The sequence below is a fragment of the Neoarius graeffei genome, chromosome 20 (genome assembly GCF_027579695.1).
Source record: "Neoarius graeffei isolate fNeoGra1 chromosome 20, fNeoGra1.pri, whole genome shotgun sequence".
In the NCBI taxonomy this organism is placed as follows: domain Eukaryota; kingdom Metazoa; phylum Chordata; class Actinopteri; order Siluriformes; family Ariidae; genus Neoarius; species Neoarius graeffei.
Window position 1 is genome coordinate 26,651,473 of NC_083588.1, and position 17,988 is coordinate 26,669,460.

Sequence of the window (17,988 nt, forward strand, 5' to 3'; positions counted from 1 at the left end):
CCACCTCAACACAGACTCCTCCATGCATTACTGCAGACCAGGTCAGAGGTCAACTGAGGAAGCTTCACCCCAGGAAAGCAGCAGGCCCAGAAAAGGTGTGTCCCCAACTACTGAAGACCTGTGCTGCTGAACTGGGTGAACCACTCCAACACATCTTCAATCTCAGCCTGCAGCTGGAGAGAGTGCCAACCCTCTGGAAGACATCATGTATCATTCCAGTTCCCGAAAAGAATTGGCCCAGCGAGCTGAACAACTTCCAACCGGTGACACTCACTTCACGTCTGATGAAGACATTGAAGCGACTCTTCCTCAGCCTCCTCAGACCCCAGGTACAACATGCCCAGGACTGTCTGCAGTTTGCGTACCGGGCGGGTGTTGGTGTGGAAGACGCCATCCTCTACCTGCTACACCGAGCCCACTCGCATCTGGATAAGGGAAATGGCACAGTGAGGATCCTCTTCTTGGACTTCTTGAGTGCCTTCAACACCATCCAGCCCCTATTGCTTCAGGACAAAATGAACAGGATGCGAGTGGACCCCTGCCTGGTCAGCTGGATCTCCAGCTACCTCACTGACAGGCCGCAGTATGTCAGGCTGAAGGACATCACATCTGACACTGTGATTAGCAGCACTGGAGCACCCCAGGGCACGGTGCTGGCCCCTCTTCTCTTCATCCTGTACACCGCCGACTTCTGCTACAACTCAGAGCTGTGTCACATTCAGAAGTTTGCCGATGACACAGCCATCATTGGGTGTATCAATGACAGAGAGGAGGAGTATAGGAGCCTGGTGAGGGACTTTGCTGTGTGGTGCAGCAGGAACCATCTGCAGCTCAACACCTTGAAGACCAAGGAGCTGGTCATTGACTTTGGGAGGTCCAGACCAAGGTCACAACTAGTTCTGATCGAGGGAGTCGAGGTGGAGGCTGTGGATTCCTACAAGTACCTCGGGCTGTGGCTGGACAGCAAGCTGGACTGGACTTGCAACACCAAACACTTATACGGGAAGGGACAGAGCAGGCTATACTTCCTTAGGAGGCTGCGGTCCTTTAACATCTGCAGGAAACTCCTGTGGATGTTCTATCAGTCTGTGGTCACCAGTGTCCTGTTTTACACTGTGGTGTGCTGGGGGGGCAGCACATCCAAGAAGGACACATCCAGGCTGGACAAACTGATCAAGCGGGCCGGCTCTGTGGTCGGCGTGAAGCTGGACTCTCTGGTGATGGTGGCAGAGATCTATGGACAAACTATTGAACATCATGGACGATGCCAGTCACCCTCTGCACACCGTCATCAGCAACCAGAGGAGCCTGTTCAGTGACAGAATGCTCCTTCCCAAGTGCAGGACGAACAGACTTAAAAACTCCTTTGTCCCTCACGCCATCAGACTACAACTCCTCTCTGGGGGGGAGGGGTAACAGGAGGACAGAGGATGGGACGAACAGTAGCCTAGCCTAACAATAAGCAATACCGGACAATGTGCAATATAAAGTGCAATATCTCTCCTGCCGTGCCCCCCTTCCCCCCTCTCTTCCCCATATCTTATTCTTTTTATATTTGTATATGTAAATTTATTTTAATTTATCTAGAAGTTTTCTCTGTTTATTTTCTCTGTTTATCTGTAATGAGGCTGCTGGAATCTTAATTTCCCTGAGGGAACCCGCCCAAAGGGATCAATAAAGTTTTATCTAATCTAATCTATACTGAAAGAGAAAATGCTACCATCACTCCGTGCCTTTGGTCGTTGTGCACTTTTCCAACATGACTAAACACACATCTAAGGCCACTGCTGGATTTCTGAAGAACAGGGTGAAAGTGATTCAGTGGCCAAGTATGTCTCCTGATCTGAACCCAATCGAACACCTATGGGGAATTCTGAAGAGACAAGTTGAGCATCACTCTCCATCCAGCATCCAGTCACTAAAAGAGGTCATTGAAGAACAGAAAAAGATTGATGTTGCAAAATGTCGCTAACTTGTTCATTCCATGCCTAGAAGACTTGGTGCTGTCATTAAAAATCATGGAGTCCATACAAAGTACTAGATGTAGTAGTTTTTGTTGTGGGGTGTACTCATTTTTGCACCACCCTAATTTGAGTAAAACTGAAAAAAAAATGTGTAATTCAAGTTATTATTAACCTTACTTTCACATTATACAGCCCTAATTCCAAAAAAGTTGGGACAAAGTACAAATTGTAAATAAAAACGGAATGCAATGATGCGCAAGTTTCAAAAATCCATATCTTATTATAGAACATAGATAACATATCAAATGTTTAAACTGAGAAAATGTATAATTTAAAGAGAAAAATTAGGTGATTTTAAATTTCATGACAACACCACATCTCAAAGTTGGGACAAGGCCATGTTTACTACTGTGAGACATCCCCTTTTCTCTTTACAACAGTCTGTAAACGTCTGGGGACTGAGTAGACAAGTTGCTCAAGTTTAGGGAAAGGAATGTTAACCCATTCTTGTCTAATGTAGGATTCTTGTTGCTCAAATGTCTTAGGTCTTTTTTGTCGTATCTTCCGTTTTATGATGCGCCAAATGTTTTCTATGGGTGAAAGATCTGGACTGCAGGCTGGCCAGTTCAGTACCCCGACCCTTCTTCTATGCAGCCATGATGCTGTAATTGATGCAGTATGTGGTTTGGCATTGTCATGTTGGAAAATGCAAGGTCTTCCCTGAAAGAGATGTCGTCTGGATGGGAGCATATGTTGCTCTAGAACCTGGATATACCTTTCAGCATTGATGGTGTCTTTCCAGATGTGTAAGCTGCCCATGCCATATGCACGAATGCAACCCCATACCATCAGAGATGCAGGCTTCTGAACTGAGCGCTGATAACTTGGGTCGTCCTTCTCCTCTTTAGTCCGAATGACATGGCGTCCCTGATTTCCATAAAGAACTTCAAATTTTGATTCGTCTGACCACTAGGGCTGTGCGATGTCCCCTTAATTGGCATCGACGATGTTTACAGTGCAAACATCGTGATGGACGATCATATCGTGGGCGGGGGGGGATTTTAATACCACATTATTAAGTTGTTTATTATTATTATTATTATTATTATTATTAAAAGTATTAGATACTCATCCGAGGCTTTGGCACGTAAAGAAAAAAAAGCGCTAGGTGATGTGGAATATTTGGCCTTGATAACGGATATGTGGTCCAGCTGCAACATGATGCCCTATATGTCAGCTACCGTACATTATGTGGACCGAGAGTGGGTAATGCAGTCCAAATGCCTGCAGACGAGTTTCATGCCAGAGACACATTCAGCGGACAATTTAGAAGACGCATTGCGTGAGACACTTGCCGAATGGAAAATAGAGGAGAAAAAGATCGCCTGCATAACAACGGACAATGGGGCGAATATTGTCGCAGCCATCAGGCAATTGAAATGGCCGTGGTTAAGTTGTTTTGGGCACAATTTGAACCTGGCCATAACCAACTCGCTTGCGCAACAGAGGGCCAGTACAGACCGAGCGTTTGGAGTTTGCCGAGCAGTCAACACTGCGTTTGCGCACAGCTGGCTTTGGAGAAATGAGCTGCGCAAAGCGCAGGTGGAAATGAACCTCCCCGAGCACTCACTGATCATGGTAAGATATTAATCAGCTCTAACAATGAAAGACTAGTATTCAAACTATGAGAAGAAACTACACTTAAGCTATTACTCATTGTTTATTTACACCATATCAATTGAAGATGCGTTTCGGCCTTTAGTGCGCACTTGAACGCGCTAATTTTTCCAATTTATTAGTGTTTGAATTATTGCACCAGCTTTTAAAATCATGATTTAATATTGTTTTTTTTTTTACTGTCTTTACATTTGTCAGAATCACCTTCATTCTTCCATTTGGTTTGACATTATGGCTTAGAGTGGACCATTTTGTGTCTGAAAGTAGGCCTATTTACCAGATTAAAGTTATTTGACTTCTGCCGAAGTCTGCGCTTCACTGCCGTTTGATAAGGTGCAATATTTCCCGACTGAAGTCGTTAATAGTGGCTATTTGTTTGAACAACATGACAAATTTTACATTAAAAGTATAGTGTAGGCTAAAAAATGAAGTCAAAATTTATTATTAGTAGCATACTGTATTTGTGTAACCACATGTTATGTTCACTAGCACGTCCCTGCACCATAGCCTACGTGGACAAGCGGTAATAGGATATTGCTTTATAATGATTTATATAATTATGTATTTATATATAATTGTTATATAATATATTTATATATTAAACAAAACTAACTAACTAAACTTACAAAAAACTAACTTTTTAGGTTAAATAGGCCCAGATGATACCGTATATGCATGTTTATGACAGGAGGGGGCGTGGTATCACGATGGTTGCTCTCCATCGTGATGGATGACCACCATCGTCGATGGATGATGGCATCGTCTATCAACACAGCTATCGACACAGCCCTACTGACCACAGAACAGTTTTCCACTTTGCCACAGTCCATTTTAAATGAGCCTTGGCCCAGAGAAGACGTCTGTGCTTCTGGATCATGTTTAGATACGGCTTCTTCTTTGAACTATAGCATTTTAGCTGGCAACGGCGGATGGCACGGTGCATTGTGTTCACAGATAATGTTCTCTGGAAATATTCCTGAGCCCATTTTGTGATTTCCAATACAGAAGCATGCCTGTATGTGATGCAGTGCCGTCTAAGGGCCCGAAGATCATGGGCACCCAGTATGATTTTCCGGCCTTGACCCTTACGCACAGAGATTCTTCCCGATTCTCTGAATCTTTTGATGATATTATGCACTGTAGATGATATGTTCAAACTCTTTGCAGTTTTACACTGTCGAACTCCTTTCTGATATTGCTCCACTATTTGTCGGCGCAGAATTAGGGGGATTGGTGATCCTCTTCCCATCTTTACTTCTGAGAGCCGCTGCCACTCCAAGATGCTCTTTCCAGTCATGTTAATGATCTATTGCCAATTGACCTAATGAGTTGCAATTGGGTCCTCCAGCTGTTCCTTTTTTGTACCTTTAACTTTTCCAGCCTCTTATTCCCCCTGTCCCAACTTTTTTGAGATGTGTTGCTGTTATGAAATTTCAAATGAGCCAATATTTGGCATGAAATTTCAAAATGTCTCACTTTCGACATTTGATATGTTGTCTATTGTTAGGGTTTTGCTGGGATTCGAACCCGGGTCATTGGTGTAATAATCCAGCAAACCCCCACTAGGCCACCAGGGGGATGACTCAAGTGCAGAGGCGTGAGGCGAAAGTAGAGTATCAAAAAAAAAAGTTTATTTACACTATTCACAATCCAATGGAAAAAACAAAAATAAATACCAAAAGCTCAGAAGATAAACCAAAATAAAAATATCCAAAGGTAAAATGTCCAAAAACAAAAGGAAAGGCAAAATGCTGAACGCTCAGAAGATCCAAAAGGTACAAAGTCCAAAGAAAGCAAAAATATCAAAAACACAAGGGCACAGGCAAGATACGTGGGACAGAGGAAACTAGCACTAGACAGCATAGCATAAAGACTCAGTGACAAGGGAACAAACAGAGGGGTATTTATACACAAACTAATTAAGGAACAGGGCGGGGCAGGAAACAGGCAATCAAGACAAACACAAAACACAGTGGCAGCCTCTAGAGGCCAAAACAAACATGACAAGATAAACATAACAGCGGCCTCTAGAGGCCAAAACAGTCCCAGTCCTAACAGGACCCCCCCCCCCAGGAGCGTCTCCTGACGTTCCCAGGGCGATCCGGATGGGCCGAATGGAAGTCCCGACAAAGTCCTTTATCTAAAATGTCCCGGGCGGGGACCCAACAGCATTCCTCAGGGCCATAGCCCTCCCAGTCTATCAGATATTGAAGCCCGCCGCGGACCTGGCAGGAGTCAAGCAGGCGATGCACAGTGAACACAGTCTGACCCTGGAAGATGCAGGGGGGTGGGGGATTCCTAGGGGCAGGGGCATATGTGGATGTCAGTACGGGCCGCAACAGGGAAACATGGAATGTGGGGTTGATCCTCAGAGTCCGGGGCAACTGGAGCCGGTAGGCGACAGGGTTCACCCTGCGCACCACCTTGAAGGGGCCAATGTAGCGAGGAGCAAGCTTGCGGTTCTCCACCCGCAGTGGAAGGTCCTTGGTGGACAGCCAAACCCGCTGCCCAGGGCGGAAAGCATGGGCAGGTCTTCTATGGCGGTTGGCCTGAGTCTGGTTGGTTCTGGAGGTCTGGATGAGGGTCCTCCTGTCCTTGCTCCAGGTCTTGTGACACCGTCTCACATATTGGTTGACCGAGGGCACCCCGCCTCCTCCTCCTGGTCCGGGAACAGAGGTGGCTGGAACCCGAATTGGCACTGGAATGGCGACAGCTTGGTGGCCGATGACTGCAGGGTGTTGTGGGCGTACTCTGCCCATGGCAGCCAGGTGCTCCACGATGTCAGGTTATCCATGGCCAGGCCTCGCAGGGTGGTTTCCAGGTCCTGGTTGAGCCTCTCTGTCTGGCCATTGGACTGTGGGTGGAACCCAGAGGAGAGGCTGGCAGTGGCTCCGATGAGCTTGCAAAACCCGTGCCACACTCGGGAGGAGAACTGGGGCCCCTGGACAGAGACTATGTCCTGTGGGAGACCAAAAACTCAGAAGACATGAGTGAACATGAGTTTGGCAGTTTCCAGGGCAGAAGGGAGCTTGCACAGTGGTATGAAGCGGCAGGCCTTAGAGAATCTGTCTACTATGTCCAAAATGACAGTATTACCTTGTGACTCAGGGAGACCCATGATGAAGTCGACTGCCACGTGGTACCAGGGACGCCAGGGAATGGTCAGAGGATGCAGGAGACCCTGGGGATGCTGTCGTGGGTTCTTGCTTCTGGTGCACACTTCGCAGGAAAGGACGAATGACCTCACTTCCTTCTCCATGCTAGGCCACCAGAAACGTCTTCTCAAAAAGTCCAGGGTCCTTCGAGCTCCCGGGTGGGCGGTGAGAGGGGACGAGTGACCCCACTGGAGAACCTTGGCCCGGGCTTGATGTGGGACGTACAAGAGGCCCGGTGGCCCCGTCCCAGGACCGGGGTCCTGGTGTTGGGCTCGTCGGACGGCCTCCTCAATACCCCAGCGGACAGGGGCCACAATCCGGGACACAGGGATAATAGGACCAACTTCACTCTCCCTGTTGGTGGGAGCGAACAGCCTGGAAAGCGCGTCAGGTTTGGTATTTTTGGAGCCGGGGCGGTATGATAGGGTAAAGTCGAACCGACTGAAAAATAAGGCCCACCTAGCCTGTCGTGGATTGAGTCTCTTTGCTTGCTGGAGATACTCCAGGTTCTTGTGGTCCGTTCAGACCAAAAATGGGTGTTGCGCTCCCTCCAGCCAGTGCCTCCACTCCTCAAGGGCCAGTTTAACTGCTAGCAGTTCTCGATCCCCCACGTCATACCGGGACTCTGCAGAACTCAGGCAGTGGGAGAAGTATGCGCAGGGGTGCAAACTTCCTTCCGAGCGTTGAGAGAGGACCGCGCCAACGCCACTGTCCGAGGCGTCCACCTCGACCAGAATGGATGCCATGCAGAAGCGGTGCTTGAGGTCTTTGAACGTCTTTTCCGCCTGAGGAGACCAGACATATGATCCACCTGTCCCTTTGGTGAGGTCCGATATGGGCGCTGCTGCAGAACTAAAGTTCCTGATGAACTTGCGGTAGAAGTTAGCAAATCCTAAGAACCGCTGAACCTCTTTGACGGACTTGGGGGTGGGCCAGTCCCAGACGGCCAGGGTCTTGGCTGGATCCATCTGGAGTTGGCCTGTCCGTACAATAAAACCCAGAAAGGAGACCTTGGGAACATGAAATTCGCATTTCTGGGCCTTAGCGAACAGATTATTCTGTAGCAGCCTCTGGAGAACCTGGCGGACATGGTGGTGGTGCTCCTGCATGGTCTTGGAAAAGATTAGGATGTCGTCGAGGTAGACAAAAACGTACAGGTTAATCATGTCCCTCAAGACGTCGTTGATTAGGGCCTGAAAAACAGCTGGTGTGTTGGTGAGTCCGAAGGGCATCACCTGGTATTCGTAGTGCCCTGACGGGGTGTTAAAGGCGGTCTTCCACTCGTCTCCTTGTCGGATACGGACGAGGTGGTATGCATTCCGTAAGTCCAACTTGGTGAAGACGGTGGCGCCTTGGAGCAGGTCGAATGCTGTGGACATCAGCAGAAGGGGATAGCGGTTGCGCACGGTGATCTTGTTCAGGCCCCTATAGTCAATACACGGTCGGAGCCCCCCATCCTTCTTGCCGACAAAGAAGAAGCCGGCACCAGCAGGTGAAGTGGAGGGTCGAATGAACCCAGAGACCAGGACTTCCTTGATGTATTCCTCCATGGCCTTGCGTTCTGGCTGAGAGAGGGAGAACAGTCAGCCCCGAGGAAGAGTAGTCCCAGGGAGCAAGTCGATGGCACAGTCGTAGGCGCGGTGCGGAGGAAGAACGGCGGCCCTGCTCTTGCTAAAAACCTCTTTCAGATCCCAGTACTCTGTGGGAACTTGAGATAACTCGGTGAGATCAGGAGGCTCGGCCGGAGACACAGGAGAGCTAGAGAGCAGACAAGAGGCATGGCATGCAGGACCCCATTCCACAACCTGGCTTGTTACCCAGTCTATGCGAGGGTTGTGGCGAGTAAGCCAAGGAAGGCCTAGAATAACTGGGAACTCAGGTGAATGAATAAAGTGCAGGGATATTTCTTCTTTGTAACCTTGAGACTGGAGAAAGACTGGAGAAGTAACTTGGGTGACTCTTCCATCACCTAAAGCTTGGCCATCCAGGGCAGACACAGACAGTGGGACTTCAAGAAGAGCAGTCGGGACATTGATACTTTGGGCGAAGTGGATATCCATAAAGTTTCCAGCCGCCCCTGAGTCTAACAAGGCCTGGCAAGAGTGGACGGACTCACCCCAGGAGATGGAAACCGGGATGTAGATTCCTTGGCCAGGTAGTCCGGGAGAGAGGGTAGGCCCCGTCACAACCCTCCCTCGGCTGGACGGGGTGGTCCTTTTCCCGAGAGCTCGGGACATGATGCTCGGAAGTGGCCAGGCTTGCCACAGTAGATGCAGCACTTGTCCCTCCTTCTGCGCTCCCTCTCAGCTGCGGAGAGACGAGTATGGCCAACTTGCATGGGCTCTGGACAGTCACTGGAGGAGGTAGACGGGCTCCAAGTAGAGGCAGTGAGGCTGGGGAAGCTCAGGACTTGGCGGCTGCTCTCTAATCCTGTTGTCAAGACGAGTAGAATGTGAGATCAGAGTTTCGAGGTCACTTGGGCATCCGATTGAGGCCAGGCCATCTTTGATGGGGTCAGACAAACCATGGTGAAAGGCTGAAACCAGGGCTGCTTCGTTCCATCCGCTGACTGCTGCGAGCGTCCGGAACGCGATGGCATAGTCTGCGGCGCTTCCTTCTTGCCGGATGGATATGAGCTTCCTGGCTGCGTCTTTACTGATGTCTGCCTGATCGAAGACACGAAGCATCTCCTCCATAAACAACTTGAAATCAGAGCACTCGGGTCCCTGTCTCTGCCAAATGGCTGTTGCCCAAGCTCGTGCCTTACCAGCTAACAAGGTTATCACAAAGGCAATCTTGCGGCGATCCGTAGTGTAGGTGGTAGGCTGAAGCTCAAAGGTGAGTTGGCACTGGGTAAGGAACTCACCGTGCTTGCCGTCATACCTCTGTGGTGCAGGAAGGCTGGGTTCGCGAGGTGAAGGAGACAGCGTGGCGGGAGGCACTGGAGTGGGAGCAGATGGTGGAGCAGGAGCCGGATGAGGAGATGCGGGCAGAGGAGTCAGCTGTGCCAGGGTTTTCCCAATTTGCTGAAGCAGTACCTCGTGGCGAGCAAGGGCCTCACTTTGGCTCGTAAGTGTTCGTCCATGGTAACTCCGAAGTGTGTTAAAGAAGCCATAATTCCCTGAAGGAATTATGGCCGGGTAGACCGTTGAAGACGCCTCTGCTGAGTCGGTCATGACGGAGTCTTTCTGTTAGGGTTTTGCTGGGATTCGAACCCGGGTCGTTGGTGTGATAATCCAGCAAACCCCCACTAGGCCACCAGGGGGATGACTCAAGTGCAGAGGCGTGAGGCGAAAGTAGAGTATCAAAAAAAAAAGTTTATTTACACTATTTACAATCCAATGGAAAAAACAAAAAGAAAATCCAAAAGCTCAGAAGATAAACCAAAAGGTAAAATGTCCAAAAACAAAAGGAAAGGCAAAATGCTGAACGCTCAGAAGATCAAAAAGGTACAAAGTCCAAAGAAAGCAAAAATATCAAAAACACAAGGGCACAGGCAAGATACGTGGGACAGAGGAAACTAACACTAGACAGCATAGCATAAAGACTCCGTGACAAGGGAACAAACAGAGGAGTATTTATACACAAATTAATTAAGGAACAGGGCGGGGCAGGAAACAGACAATCAAGACAAACACAACACAGTGGCGGCCTCTAGAGGCCAAAACAAACATGACAAGATAAACATAACAGCGGCCTCTAGAGGCCAAAACAGTCCCAGTCCTAACAGTCTATGTTCTATTGTGAATACAATCTCAGTTTTTGAGATTTGAAAATTATTGCATTCCATTTTTATTTACAATTTGTACTTTGTCCTAACTTTTTTGGAATCGGGGTTGTAAATTAAACAGATGTTATATTAAACTTTGTCTTGTCAACATTTTGGAAATTGTTTGTGTTCATTGAGATATTGTTTAAAATGTTACTTTTCAAAGGGGGTGTACTCATTTACACTGAGCACTATATCTGGGATGAACACTGTGATGGTCAGATTTTTGATGGAAATGTCCCAGAGTAGATCAAAGCCTAAGTCTAGACATGTCTGATATTGAATGCGAGACCTCAAGCTCAAAGGCTCAAATTCAAAAAGAAAAATGAACTGAGTAAATTAGCCTCAGTAGTCTAAATCAGGGGTTCTCAACTTTTTCCGCTTTTCCACCTATTCATACTTGTAATGAGTTGGGGCCCATTTTTAAAAAATCCCCAATTATTTTGGCTTACCTATTCTATTAGAATCTAATAATCTGCAGTAAAGTGTATTAACGGAATGCAACATCACTCCCTGTTACAGATGGGAGCCCAGTAATTAAATAAATGCAATAAAAACAAACTGTTTTTAATTGTAGGTATTGTATTTAAAACTGTATGGATGTGCCAGAAGCCAACATAAAACCATGCATGCTCAGTCAAAAGGGATGAATAATCCAGAAGTGAAGTCTGTTCAATTAACACAAGAACTCATTGCCATGTTTGTGTACAGCAAACAGGCAAGTTATTAAAACCAAGAAGTATATTCAAAAGAAGTGGATATAGAAACCACTCAATGGGATAGATCCTTGCATGCTAACAAAGAAGGATTTTTCCTACGAGTTGGAAAATTATCCATCCGTTGAGTTCCCCATCTCAAACTACCTGGTGCTGCAGCCATTGTTCTACACGGACAAACAGATGAAAACTGGGAAGAGCATGTAGGCGTACAACTTTTTATATGTGGCTGGGTTAAAGATCTGGGGATCAGGACACTACAAGATAGACAGCAGTAGACAGATCTAAATGCAGGAAGCATGTGTATTAGCAGGCGTGATATTTACAAAAGTAAAAAAGAAAGCAGAATATTTAAACAGCATTTTATAATAGCTAGAAACAAACATAACAGTGATAATGCTTTGCAAAGCCTCTGTGAAAACAACATCCCTATCTGCTGATTGCGCTCAAATTAGTACCAGTTGTTTTCCATAACGATCAGGTCCCATGCGCACACAACGCGCTCCATGAGTGCGCGCGGCTTGAGCTGCGCCAGACTCGCAAAGGCGCGACAGTCGAATGTTCACAACTTTTAGCTCACGTGTATATCGCCACCAAAATGCCGCGTTTTCATTGATAACCCATCAAGAGCTGCAATGTGACCGTAGCTTAATGAGGCGGATGTGACATCGGATGCATCCCAGCAATTGTACCCAATTATGAGTAAAATAAGGTCCAATAAGCCAGGTAATCTACACGTCACACCCACTCGCACAAATTGACAAAGTGGGCATGATTGTGTGTTTTAACTGCATGATTTTAGTTTAACTTGAGTGCAAGTATATTGATAAGTACTCTTAAATCAGGGTTGATCATATTTCCATATTTTATTGCTTATTTTGGATGGCGTCTGATATATGATTTTAAGTTTGCCTGTATAAAGTGAATGTCTAAAATGACAATGAATTATGTGACCAATAAATACTGTTAAGACATGACTGTGAGAATTAAGTAAAAATGGCAAATAACATGAGAAAATAATCCTGTTTCAACAACTGTCGTAAATAGAAAGGAAGAAGAAATATACGGAAGGGAAAGATACACTGTATAAAAGAAAAACTGAAATCTCTGTAAAAATAATTATAGCACAGTGGCTACAATTATCGACAGTCCATAATTTTCGACACCTTTTCAGATTTACCAATAAAAAACAATTTTACAAAAGGTGAGTTTCAGTTATCTACAACAGTTATAACTTCTTAATTAATCAACCGGAAGACCCCCCCCCTCGCCCTTTGATCTTGTTGTCTGATGACACAGCTCGTTACCTGAGATGGAATTTTTTTTTTAGCACAATCAGCAATTTGAGGAAAACCTAGGTGCTATCATCGCAAGTGAGCGTGGCGGAAAGATCATGGATATGTTTTTACTCATCAAATTCACCAATATTTCATGATATCCTTGTCGAAACCTCCTTTGTCTCTTACGCTTTCATTTGACAGTCACCATTTTGTATCTAAAATGCACATTTGAGAAGTCACGTGAGATGTCGATAATAGTGATCACTTTTTTCACCAGTGTCCACCATTATCAACACCCTGTGGAATTAAGTGATAATCCTGTTTCAACAACTGTCGTAAATAGAAAGGAAGAAGAAATATACGGAAGGGAAAGATACACTGTATAAAAGAAAAACTGAAATCTCTGTAAAAATAATTATAGCACAGTGGCTACAATTATCGACAGTCCATAATTTTCGACACCTTTTCAGATTTACCAATAAAAAACAATTTTACAAAAGGTGAGTTTCAGTTATCTACAACAGTTATAACTTCTTAATTAATCAACCGGAAGACCCCCCCCCTCGCCCTTTGATCTTGTTGTCTGATGACACAGCTCGTTACCTGAGATGGAATTTTTTTTTTATTAACTGTTATGTATTGATCTTTGTGTAACATTGTTGAAGTAGATGAAGTACTTTAAAAATTAAAAGTGCTGTGACTTATAATATTTTTTCTGATGCATAACACAATGGGGGCGGCACGGTGGTGTAGTGGTTAGCGCTGTCGCCTCACAGCAAGAAGGTCCTGGGTTCGAGCCCCGGGGCTGGCGAGGGCCTTTCTGTGCGGAGTTTGCATGTTCTCCCCGTGTCCGCGTGGGTTTCCTCCGGGTGCTCCGGTTTCCCCCACAGTCCAAAGACATGCAGGTTAGGTTAACTGGTGACTCTAAATTGACCGTAGGTGTTAATGTGAATGGTTGTCTGTGTCTATGTGTCAGCCCTGTGATGACCTGGCGACTTGTCCAGGGTGTACCCTGCCTTTCGCCCGTAATCAGCTGGGATAGGCTCCAGCTTGCCTGCGACCCTGTAGAAGGATAAAGCGGCTACAGATAATGAGATGAGATAACACAATGGAATGCTTAAAGTGTTTGGAAGCCTATTGCAATAAATAGAATTAGACCAGAATTAAATTCCTAGCATATTAAAAAAATTGCATGCTTGAAATATTCAGATTTTTCTATTCCATTCAGAATTTTTTTTCAGTTTGTTGTGAAAATCTACCACATATGTCTACTGATATTGTAATTTTATATTTTTAGATGTAAAAATATAAATTTTTGGTTCAAGGAATAACATGCGACCTTTGACCTGGATTTTTATGTGGTTAATGTCAATTGCTTGTTGGCATTTATTGGTAAACTACAAAACTAGAAATTAATACAAGCAACAATGAATGATTAACAAAATGTGATCAACGAAAATACTTAGAAAGTGGGTAGAACGTGGAACAAAAAGATTTTCTGACACAGGTTAAACATTATCAGGGCATTTGTTTACAAACATTAGAATTACTTCCTCATTTACGTAAGCGCCGATATCGATATATTTATAAAAAAGATATATTGTACTAAATAAGTCTATGTAAAACAAAATTTAAACAAAAACTGTTTTGTTAATACCATATACCGATTATTTTTTTAAAATAAATAAATCCTCTGGATGACGATAATTGTGCAATGGTGTCACGTGATCTGATACGCTTAAGTAATCGGAAATCAGGGCCCTGTACTACGAACGTAGGTCAACCTACCCAGAAGTAACCCAGGGTTCCCCCGCTAAACCGGGGTTGACAAAACCTGGTTATCTTGTTTGGGGTTAAACAGTACTACGACGCCAGTTATGAAGTTGATTTGTTGAACCTGTGTTAACCTAATCAGGGTTAATGCGCGTTCACGTTAAAGGGGAGGTTATCAGCGCAAATCACCACTGTTCACAATGGCACGGTCGCCGTACTTCATGGAGGAAGAATGCGCTGTCATAATGCAAAGCTACGAGGAGTTCAAAACAACATTAAGAGCAAAATCTAACACAGCGGCTGCCAATAAGGAGCGGCAAGCATGTTGGCAACGAATTGCCGATCAGGTAAATGTGTAAGTACATTCTCCCTTCTACATGTTCCAGAACACCCACGTGCAATGAACCGGTGCTACAGGTGCTCTAGCCCCTGCCCCTTTTCTGTTTGCTGTCCAAAGTGCCCTTTTCATAGGGACTGTTTTGTTTTTTTTAATATTTGTAAAAGATAAGTTAGCTCCAACATCAATATTCTCTACAATTTGACAATAATATATGAAATTATAGATTTATAAAATAACGTTTTTCTATGTAAATGCGGGCATCAATCTGTGACGTCATGCATTCAGTGAGCCTCCGTGCAGAAAGCGCATGCAGGCGGTTGACAGTGGGAGACAGTGCGAGGAACAGCATGGTAAGGTCACACTGAAAGTCTCCTTTTATTTCTTATCTGAACATGCAATATTGTGCAGCTTAGAACACAACAGTAAATGCGTAGGGTTGTTTATCATTTAATGAAGCCGCCTAGGCTATATTTAAACCGTTTGCTCCATCCATTTCATTAACGTGGCAGATTCGGAAACTTTAGTTTGAATGACGGCGTTAATAACATTCTAGCAGCTTCGAAAACTTAAGGCTGAATGACGACGTCCACAACATATTCTATCAAGACTATTATGTTATAGTAGCTTAGGTTAGTTGAGTTAAAACATAGGGAAACGTTTTCTAAATAAGTGAAAGCCTGCATTATGCAAAGATGCCAAGGAAAGAGAGGATAAAGAAGCAGAAAGAGAAGGAGCTACGGGAGGCAGCAAAAGGCAGTGGATCTCTGTCCAGTTGGGTCAGAAAGAAAACTACAGGTCAGACTAATCTTCACTTCAGAATGAACAAGAACTATCTGACATGTCTTGTTACCAAGATCAACTATATTTTCATATTAATGCTTCAAAAATACAGTATGAAAATGTTGGTAATAAGTCAGATGCATGTTGTCAATTCTGAACTAATGTACCAGTTGCTCACATTGAAGTGATTGCTGAATAGACTACTGAATGGTAAATAACAAACTGTTACTTGTTCTCAGGAGTGGAAAGTTCCAGATCAGATGAACAGGTTGAGGCAGAAGCTGGAGTTAGCGCAGGAGGCACAGGAAGTGTGCAGGAAACAGCGAAGTCACAGAGAGATGTTGATGTGGAGGAAGGAGATACCGAGGAAGAGAGTGCAGAGAGTGTGGAAGATGTAGAAAATCCAGAGGCAGAAATTATACAGAACCAGGAAAGTTGTGAAGAACAGCAAAGAGAAAGTGTGTGTGAGACTGAGACAGAAAGCCAAGATATCAGGGGCACACTTCAGAAAGAGCCTGAAGATAATAGGGACACACCTCAGGAAGAGGCTGAAGATAGTGAGGAAATTTGTTCCAAGTGCCCTTTTTTGAATGTTGAGCCCCTGCCCCTCCAAAGGTCTTTGCACGGCCCTGTTCCAGAACAGAAGTATAGGATGAGAGAAAGCTTCATGATCAATCACAAGTCACAGAAAATGGTCCTTCGACGTGGCCCCAGTCATATATAGCTTGTTTAATGTCCGAAAAATCCTGAATAAAATTTGGTATGGTAAATTCATGGAGTAGCCTACTTAAGCTGATATGTGCACAGAGTCACATGAATTAGGATGACTGACTGTTCAGTCCCTTTGACTAAGTTGGTGTATGTCCTGTGAACATTTCAGAGGCAACAGCAGTGCCAAACGCACCTGGCAACAGGTGAAAATGAAATATAAAAACATCATTCATAATGGTGTGTGTGTGTGCAAGCAAGCATTCATTTGCCTTTTATTTATTCAAGTTTTATCTGTTTGCCTAATAGTTCAAATTGTTTTGTATATAGTTTATAATGTTGTTGTGTGATATGTTGTGGGAAAACTACTTTGCATGGACGTTCATTTAATTTATTCTATCATCATTTTGTTTGTTCTATTTTTGTGTATTTTATTTATTTATCTGTTTGTCTAGTTGTATCTGTTTTTCTAATAATATTTTTTTGCATTAATAGTTTGTTTTTTCCTATTAAAATAATCTTGTGTTCTTGTTATAACTTTATCTATTTATCTGACTGTTTAGTTGTATCTATTTTTGTTACAATTTCAATATTTTTAATATAGAAAGTTTGTTTTTTTCTATTAAAATGTTCTTGTGTGATAACTAGTTCTTGTGTTATATTTATTGTAGTTGTATCTATTTTGTATCTCAGACTTAAATATTTTTGTAAAACAAGTGTCTTTCTATAAAATATTCTTGCGTTCTTGATAACTATGTTCTTGAGTGGGTTCTTTTTTTTTTTTTTTTTACAGAAAAGCCGTTCTGCATGGACATTCATTGAAGCCCTCATTGTTTTTTTAATGGTTATTTATGAGCGTTTAGGGGTTACAATAATGTAAGTCTAGGTTGCTTTATATAAAAGGTATGTCCAGAAATATTGATGTCACTGTCTAAGCAGAGGGATCTGGCTTCTTTAGACGCTGTCTTCTTAAAACTGAATAAATATTTAAAAAGAGCCAAATGGGCCAGTCTTTTGAACAGCTCTTTTCAAAGAACGGATCACAAAGATGCGGATCCCCACGGGATAAGTATTACCTGTGGACCTCTGGTAATTCGGAATAATTACAGAGAATGTCTGAGTTCTTAGTCCCGTGCGAATGCGCCATGTCCGTAATTTGCCAAGTAATAATTCTGCCGCGAATTACCTACTGTGTTTCGGCAAAACACAGATGTCCAGTGGTAATACAAGTCCCGTGTGAATGCGCATGTCTGTGTTTGTAATTATTAAACGCGCGTCTCTTGTACTTTTCTGGAGTGAATAATGGAGGATACGGGTGAAATTTTGATAAACAGCATTTCAGGGGCAAGTGGTAGTAGGCCTATCCCGTATTTGAACCAGATAAGCATTTTGAACTCCTGTCTACTAGTGTTGTGACGTTCGCGAACGAACCGATTCTTTTGAACGGCTCCTAGGCATGAACGATGAGAACCGAGTCTCGAGCTGGGGGAGCCGTTCTTTCTGTCGTTCTTTTTCTATACTGTGTTTCAGATGAAAAAGCTTTTGCCCAAGGACAAGAAGTAGGCTAAACAGCATTTGCCTTTTATTTATTCAAGTTTTATCTGTTTGCCTAATAGTTCAAATTGTTTTGTATATAGTTTATAATGTTGTTGTGTGATATTAATGATAATATTGTGGGAAAACTACTTTGCACGGACGTTCATTTAATTTATTCTATCGTCATTTTGTTTGTTCTATTTTTGTGTATTTTATTTATTTATCTGTTTGTCTAGTTGTATCTATTTTTCTAATAATATATTTTTTGCGTTTTGTTTTTTCCTATTAAA